At 52.9% G+C, this 8,688-nt stretch overlaps 1 long non-coding RNA gene across 1 annotated transcript; it reads left to right on the top strand.

The window, feature by feature from the left end:
• Positions 1-471: 471 nt before the first annotated feature.
• On the top strand, positions 472-2,675 carry LOC121821407 (uncharacterized). Its single transcript, XR_006062227.2, has 2 exons — positions 472-750; positions 2,091-2,675. It is a non-coding gene; the product is annotated as an uncharacterized LOC121821407 (long non-coding RNA).
• The last annotated feature ends 6,013 nt before the right edge of the window (positions 2,676-8,688 follow it).

The raw sequence follows: 8,688 nt of genomic DNA on the forward strand, positions 1-8,688 counted from the left end.
TTTTGACAGCACAGAAAAAATTCACACTTCTGGCCTGTGGCTACGTCATCCCCATCTCGTATTCTTCCTGTGTGTTCCTTCTCCATGGGGCTGTTTCTGAAAGGCAGCAGCCACTGGATGAGAGCCCATCAAGCGACCTTATCTGACTAAACACCTGCAGTCGCCCTGTTCTAGTCAGGACACGCACTAAGGTCCCGGGGTCAGGACTCCAGTGCGTCTTTCTCTATTGAGGAGGAAGATGTATTGGAAGCCGGTGAGAGGAGGACCTGGGGAGATCTCCAGAGACTGTGGTACCTCAGACTGAGGAAGAAAGGGGTCAGGTGTCCCGGGCAGTGGGCTTCCATACCCTGGGATCCTTGAGGCTGGGAGAGAAAAGCCGAGGGCCAGTGGGGCTGGAGTGAAGCCCCCAGGCTGATGCCACCGGTGGGACGCCCAGTTCTCCCGGGGGGTGGGTGGGATGGGGGTGGAGGAGATGACCCAGGACGATGATGACGATGACGACGACGACGACGACGACGACGACAACGACGAAGACTGTATCCAAGGTCCCCGAATGCTGCACCCCTGGCAAGAGCAAAAGCTGCCAGGGAAAGAAGTCATGCTCAACTTTCAGACTTCCCCTTCTGGAACTTTCCATTGTGGGTAAGATTCCAACACTCCTGCTACCTCCTTCCTGAGACACAGGGAGTAAAGAAGGTCGTGCTGGGGAAGGTCTCCCTGAGCCGGCAATTGTCGTCACTCCAGCCTCGGGTAAGTTCCTGGGCTTCGTCTTCCTTCATCTTTACTTCTTTCTGTTCAACGCGAGGGCTTGCTTATCTGTTTATTCTGTGTGTCTGAGCGTCCTGCCCGCATGTAGGTACGTGTACCACGTGCCTGTGATGCCTGCAGAGACCAGAGAGGGTGTCGGATCCACTGAAACTGAAGTTTCAGGGGGTCGTGAGCCGGCTTCTGTGTCTGGGACCTGAGTCCGGGTCCTCTACGGGAGCAGCCAGCGCTATTAACTCCTGGCTCGTTTCTCCAGCACTGGCTTCACTTTTCAAGGATGCTTGTGAGTTTTTATTTTGTTTTTGTTTTGAGACGAGGTCTATGTATCCCATCTGGCCTCCAATTCACTATATGACCTTAAATAGTTGATCCTCCAGCTCCACCTCCCAAGTCCCAGAATTTCAGATCTGTGCCACCATGCCTGGCTTGTGTGATGCTGGAGATGAAACCCAGGGCTTTGTGCATGCCAGGCAAAGCACACTGCCAACAGCCAGGAACTTTTATTTGAAGTTTTTTCTCAACACATCCTTCCTTCCAAGGCCATCTCTGGAGGTGGGTTGTCTCTAACCCCCATCTAGACCTTTCAGTCCTACACAGTGACCTCATGGAAGGGATCAGAAAGCTCTGTACGTAGGAGGAAACACTTGAACCTGACACCTGCCTGCCTGCGCCCTCAGCCTGCCTCACGTTGGGGTCTTAGCAGAGGAGTAGGGTGAAGGTTCTGGTCTGTCACCCCATCCTGTCCGTGGCTCTCTTCCATCTACCTCAATGTGATCACACCCTTGAGAGTGAGCCAGAGAGCCTGGGTCAGTCCCCTGAGATCTGTGAACTGCCCTAGCAGCCCGTGGAAGGAAGCCCAGTCACTACACCTGGACTTCTCAGAGCATCCAAAGGGCACCTTGGACACAAGGCTGAAAAAAAGAAACCTGCCACCCATGGGATTTGAAAATTTCCAACCCTGCCACAGTCCCTGAGCCCTGAGGTCACAAAACAGGCAACTGATTCATCTCCCACCTGCTTTTTTTTTAATCAAAATAAAACAAACAAACAAACAAACAAACAAACAAACAATTTTTACAGTCTAGCGAAGCCAGGCCCTCCCCACTCCCCAGTCTCACTACAGAAACTGATTCTCAGGCCCAGCATTCTCCTTCTGTGCCCTCAGACACTGAGCCACAGGGTTGGGGAACTTGGCTCTCAGACCAGTGAAGCCTGCTCTTGCCATTTTGGGATCAAACTGGGTCTATTCCTTTATTTTCCTCCCCTGACTTGCTTTGTACAACTCCTACTTGACCTCAAAACCTAACTGAAGGCTCACCTCCCAGGACGCCTTCCCTGACTGCTGAGTCAGGTAGGAGCTGCTGACTGCTCCCTCGGCACGCATCCTTAACTCTATCCAAGCACTGGGTCGAACGAGCTATCACTACTGTCCTGCGACGGTTCCAAATGGGAAGACCCATGTCCTTCTCATCTCCTGAACCAGCTGGTCCCCTGCCACGGTGACAAAAGCAGGAAGTCCTGGCCAAATGTGGCCCCTGGCCTTGTCCCCCAGTCTCCAGAACTGTGAGCAAAGGAACTGTTGTTTGTACAGACTGTGGCATTCTGTTACAGCCTCAGAAAGTGGACTAAGGTAAACCATTACTTAAACAGGAGATCTGGTAGACTTTATTTAATATCTGTGTGTAAATGGATGCGTGTCGGGGGTCTTATTCCACGGTGCATGTGTGGAGGCCGGAGGAGAACTAGCCTGTGTTCAGCTCTCTTTCCACCCCGTGGATCCCGGGGACTGAACTCAGCTCAGCAGGCTTAGCTACAGTGTCTACTCACTGAACCAACTGCCTCACAGGCATGGATCTGCTACATTTGATAATTAAGGATGACATTAAAATTTCTGCTAAAAAAAGAAACAAGCCAGCTGGGTTTCATTCTACTTCATAGGGTGAGACAAATATGCAAAGGTCCCACAGTGACAGTCAGGTGGGATCTGGTACATGGCCGTCACATTCCCCAGAGATGGGCCCATTGCTTTTTGGGGGGTACCTGGCTTCTCCATCTAGGGAGAAGACAAAGAGGCCTTTCCCAACTTTGACCTGACTCAGGATCCTGATGAGAGTGGCCTGTGGGGTTCTCTGTCAGGGCATGTGATGTGCAGTGAGCTCGGACACACACTCCTCAGAAAACGATAGCTTTGTGACGCTGGGGGGTGTCACAGAGGTCAGCGGGGCCAACTCACAGCACCTGGAAAGAACTGAAGTCAGAGAAGGGCAGGGATCCTGGCTGAGGAGGAGCTCATGGCTGTCCCCACTCTGTCAGCCGGTGACTTCCCTGAGCTGTCTGCCTTCTTTAGGGGCACCTCCTTCCATCTGAAGTGATGTGGGGTCACTGCTAGGCCCTCTCTAAGCTCTGGTAAAGCCCCTAAGGGCACACTGAGGAACGCTCTATCTGCAGTGTGTCTGAGGGGACCTGCAAGCATGGCCCGTGGGCTCCAGCTTCGCCTTTATGGGCTCATCTCAGAGTCATGGTGGGGGAGGGGAAGAAAGAGGCCAGCACTCAGTACACACCCTCCAGCTTATCCAGCCTCCAGGTCCCAAAGCCCCTTCTGGGACATCCCTGTCCACAAGCAGCAGCGTTCGCTGGCTGTTCCAGAAATGGGGTCAGCCTTTCTATATTCAGACCCTGAGCGGCCTCCGAGCCTCCTGAGGGCTTTTCCCTCTGCAGGCTTTCATAATCCATAATCTCCCTCCTCAAGCATGCACACACACACACACACACACACACACACACACACACGGTGCGTCAGTGCACTGAAAGATCCCTGAACCGTGTCTGGTTTCCTCCTTCAGTGCCTAGAAGATGACCCCCCCCCCCCCCCGCCCCATGTGATCACACAGAAAGCCAGTTGGGCTGACCAGGGTCACCAGGTCCTCTCCTCTACTGATGGTCTTGTCCCTGGATATTCATCAGACCCACCCAAGGGGGTCTCCCCAAATTACAGAAGCCCAGACATCACCATTGGCTCCAAATGAGGAGGAGGCTGACATAGCCCAGGCTTTTCCTCCCCCTAATCTAAGCTTCAGGGTATCACCAGAGTGGAGGTGAGCTGTTGAAAATAACTTCTTTTGAGGGGTTGGGGTTCAAGAGGGTCTCTCTGTGTAGCCCTAGCTGTCCTGGAACTCACTTTACAGGCCAAGTTGGCCTCGAACTCAGAGATCCACCTGCCTCTGCCTCCTGAGTTGCTGGGATTCAAGGTGTGCGCCATCCACGCCCGGCAAAAATAACTTCTTGATAATAATGCTGCAGCTGCAGCACCTGCCAACCGTTCGTCTCTTTAGCTCGGGCTCTGAGCAGGTTTAAGGTGTGCCTAACGTCCTTATCTGAGATCCTTCCCTGGTACTCTCATCGAGGAAGGACCATGTGGCAGCTTCCCTTGGTGCTCTTCAAACCCGCTACCCCCAGAGCCTTCCTCACAAACCAGGCTGGCGTCTGCTCACAGCCGGGACAGCATCCAACTGGCCTTCCCAAACACCAAATGTTAAAGAGGGGTGAGTTTGAGAGAAAGGAGGTTTGTTTTGGCTCACAGTTTTGGGCCAAGCTGAAGGAGCTGCATCTGGTGGCAGCCTTCTCTCTGGCAGAGTCCCAAGGCAGGCAGGGCATTACAAGGCCAAGCTGAAGGAGAAACTCCCTTAGAAGTGTGTCTCCAAGAGAAGATGGTGTCCACATTGGGTACCTTGGCAGGAAGCCATCCCTCCAGAGTGACAGCCTAGTAGGGGATTCCCCAGGCCCATGCTGAGGGCCAGACTTTGGTGGAGGCCGGCCAGGGCAGGCCTGAGCTGCCTTTCTGACAGGGGCTCGGAAACATTGGCACTGCTGAGGGAGTGAAACGCCATCTGCCCTCAGACCTGCCAGCTTGAGATGCTGGCCACCTCGGGCTGAAGCTCTTGGACAACTCCACTCACAGAAAGGCCTGGCTGGGCTGTTCTTTCTGCATGCAGGGAGCCATGACTGTCCCGGTGGGAAGCTCACTGCTGGAGCCAGCCCGGGAGGGGACAGCCTGGGAGGGGACAGCCCGGGAGGTAGCTCCTCTCCCACCCAGTCACACCCTCCACTGAGCGCCCAGGACTCCCTGGGAAGTGCTGGCCCTAGCTCTGGACTCTGTTGTCCTGTTCCTCTTCTTTGTTGTTAAGGTTTATTTTTATTTCTGGGTATGTGCGTGCATAAATGCTTCCCACTTGTGCCTGTGCAGGTCGGATGGAGGAGGATGCCGGATCTCTTGGAACTGGAGTTATAGGCAGTTGTGAACTTCCTGATGTGAATGTTGGAAAGAGAATTCCAGTCCTCTGGAAGGGCAGTGTGTGCTCTTACACACTGAGCCATTTCTCTGGCCCTTCATACCACCTTTTAACACAATCTGCCATCTGTGGTGGAACCAATAAAGCCTTCTGTTTGACCATGTTTCTGGTTTTCATTCACTTTGAAGGATCTCCATGCATTTAAAAATGTGTGTTTTATGTATATAAATGTTTTGCCTGCATCCAAACTGGAGTTATGGATAGCTGTAAGTCACCATGTGGATGCTAAGAACCAAACCCAGTTTCTCTGCAAGAGCAAAAAGTGCTCTTAACTGCTGAGCCATCTCTCTGGGCCCCCCCTCACATGTATTAATACAGGTATTTCTCTTGCTAATCTGTTGTGTGTCAGTTTGGGTCCTTGGCCCAGCTCAAGATCCTAAGAACAACAGAGCTTGTGTGGTGTGTGCTCTGGTCATCTCAGCTACTCCAGGTTGAGGCAGGAGGAGACTGAGTTCAAGGCCAGCCTGAACACTATAGCAAGACTCTGTCTGGAAACCAAGAGTCAAATGGAGCACTGGGGGAGTCTTAAAGGGTTATTTGGCTCCCAGTTCTGATATAAGGTTAAAGATCATCATCCGGGGATTTCACTTTGCTTCCAGAATTCCAAGGCAGGGCAGGGTATCATGTGGGGGAAAAATAGATTGTGTGTGTGTGTGTGTGTGTGTGTGTGTGTGTGTGTGTGTGTGTGTGTGTGAATGCTCACGTGGAAGCCTATGCATGAACATGTGTCATCTGGTCAGTCTGTCCACCTTGATGTCCTTACTAAATCTTGGTCATCACCCAAATCATTGCTGTCCTAGAAAACACTGGATCAATTTTCACCCTCTGTAAATACTTTGTACCTTGAGTTCAGTTAACTTTTCAGAGGGGACAAAGTATATTCAGGTCCCAGAAAGGGCAGGGGTGGGCAGGTGCGATTGTTAGCCTTCTCTGCCTGCTCTCCCAGGACCACACGGGAGGGCTGCCACAGGTCACTGACCAGCGAAGCTCTGCTGTGACAGGGTCGGGAGCTGTCACAGCAGAGCCTCTTTTTGCCTGGGCCTCAGGGGTTTCCTGGAATTTGAACTTCTGGTGTGGCAACATGGAACAGCCCCAGGGAAAGCAGAACCCAGTGAGGTGACATCTTGAAAGCTTCAAGGGTGCGTCTGAGGGACAAGTGTTCCAGCTCTGTCTGGAGAAAGGGCTTTCAAAGCACCCAGGGCTCTGTGGACTAATTCAAGGTTGACGAAAGTGGGGTTTTCGTCAGAGCACTGTCATCTGAATGGGAAGAAAGGGGATCTGAGAACGGTCTGAAGACAGGGTGTGGGGAAGGCTTCCCACACGAGCAGGCTTTGGGATTCCACCCGAGTTTTCAGACCGTTAGAGTCCTGCTCCAGTGTGTGCAGCCTGCTCTAGTACTTACATTGCACACCTACATCTGTTTGTGGCAGCTTCCTTCTCCTTTTCCTCCTCCTCACTCTTTTTCTTCCCCTGCTGGTAATGGAAGGCAGGACCTCACTGCAGCCAGGCAGGTGCTGATCACTGCCCCCCACCCCCAGTGCTTCTGTATCACTTTATTTCCGAGACAATCGCTCTAGGCCAGCACTCAGGTTGCCCCAGCCTTCCTGCCCAGGTGGTCTGTCCAGATGTTACACAGTGCCATGGTCTAAGGGCCTCTCTTGGTCATCACTGCCCTGAGATGGGGTTGTCCTATCTCCACCCTGTGCATGCTGTGGGTACAAGTACAACAGGTCAGCGAGCTTTCCAGCTACCCCATGAGGGCACATCACATCAGAAACGGCACACACTCCTTGGAGTGCAGCCACACTCTAGCCCACTCTGGTTTGATTCTGGGAACTTGGGAGTCGTAGGTTTCCCAAGTAGGCAGGATCCCAGGATGCTGTAATAAATTGTATCCCTGGGGGCGGAGCCCAAGGAAGCTTTTGACCTATAACCTGATGGAAATAAGTGCGCCTTCATTTCATTGGCAGAGAGTTGAGCTTTTCGGTCTGGGAGAGCTGAGTTCCAGCCCCGCTCCCCATTTCTAGCACTCCACTCTGGCCTGTTGGGTGTCCTCGCTGCAGATGCTGAACCCGGACCAGCCCAGCCTGCAGGAGGAAGGCGGCCCGGCTGAAGTCCTGCAGGCCATCCTGCATGGGAACTAGTCACAAACTCACTGCCAGCCATTGGAGGCTCCCGCGACAGCTGCTACTTGAAAAGTCATGTCAGAGCTGTTCGGTCTTGAGCTCACGAAGTTTGCAGAGGTTGTGGCTGGGCCTCTCCACTTCCCCGCCCCATTATGGACTTGTCTGTTGTTTAGTTTGGGTGTTCAGCATTGAAGCCAGGGTCCCATGCGTGCTGTTACCACTTAGCTGCACCCCCAGCCCCCCGTGCTTCGTTTAATTCCCCCCCCCCCCCCCCCCCGTGATGTTGTGTAAAGTTTGAGTGCATGCCACCATGCCTGTGTGGAAGCTACAGGATAGTTCTGCGGAGCTCAGTTCTCTTCCTCCACCTTTCCATGGGTTCCGGGGATCAAACTCAGGCTGCCAGGCTTGAGAGGCAGGGCTTTACCCACAGAGCCATCTGGCAAGCACCCCCCCCCCCCCCCCGAAAGCTTTGTTTTTGAGTTTTACATTTATCAAAAAGTTGTGAAGAGACCAGAGAGAGTTTCCCTTTCTCTAGGTGAGTCCTGCCTGGCTTCCTGCTGGGCGGGGCCTGCTACAGTCCATCAGTTTGTTTTTGGTCTGGCTTCCCTTTTTCAGTGGTAAACCGTCAAGCTGAGAGCAGGTTGCCGTCTTCACCTGCATCCCTTCCCGTGTGCCCCCTCACAGACCCATCTGCAGCCTCTGACGGACCTCACCCACTGAGCAGGGCTTCCTCAGAGCCGAAGGAGCCAAGAGAAGACTTGGCGTTCATGTGTGTGCTTTCTGTTTCATTTGAGAGGTACTATCGGCCTGAAGCACGGGACTTCACCACTTCCAGCTTGGTTTTCTTTCCTGGCAAATGGGAACAAGCAATTCTTCAGCCATGGCCCTGATAAGTGGTGGGGACTCCATGTGCTGCTCTTGCCACCTAGCTGTGCAGGCCACACTGCCACGTCCCGAGTGCCTGTGGACTCAGCCCTCTGGGCTCCTCAGCCCCCCGGCTGCCCAGTCCAGAGAGGCCTGAATCTTATGTTCGACAGTCACCGTCCAGTTTCTTTATACACTAAAATACCTCACAAAAACAAAGGGGCAAGGAGCTTAAAAAATTTTAACTCTTATCACTTCCTAAATTTTACTTTATGTTTATGTGCATCTCTGTTGTGACTGTGTGTATATGTCATGTGCACATGGGTGCCACAGAGTTCAGAAGACGTTAACAGATCCCTTGGAGTTGGAGCCCCCCCCCCCCCCATGTAGGTTTTAGGAGCCAACCTTGGATCCCTGTGAAGAACAGCAAGCTCTCTTAATTCTCCAGCCCCTAAAAACACATTTTTAGCCTGCTGTGGTGTTGCACATCTGTAATTGCTAAACTTGCAAGGCTGAAGCAGCAGGATCATGAGCAAGAAGCCAGCTTGGACTCCATAGTGAGTTCAAGGCCAGCCTGGGCTCCA

Source organism: Peromyscus maniculatus, chromosome 11, assembly GCF_049852395.1.
Source record: "Peromyscus maniculatus bairdii isolate BWxNUB_F1_BW_parent chromosome 11, HU_Pman_BW_mat_3.1, whole genome shotgun sequence".
Classification (NCBI taxonomy): domain Eukaryota; kingdom Metazoa; phylum Chordata; class Mammalia; order Rodentia; family Cricetidae; genus Peromyscus; species Peromyscus maniculatus.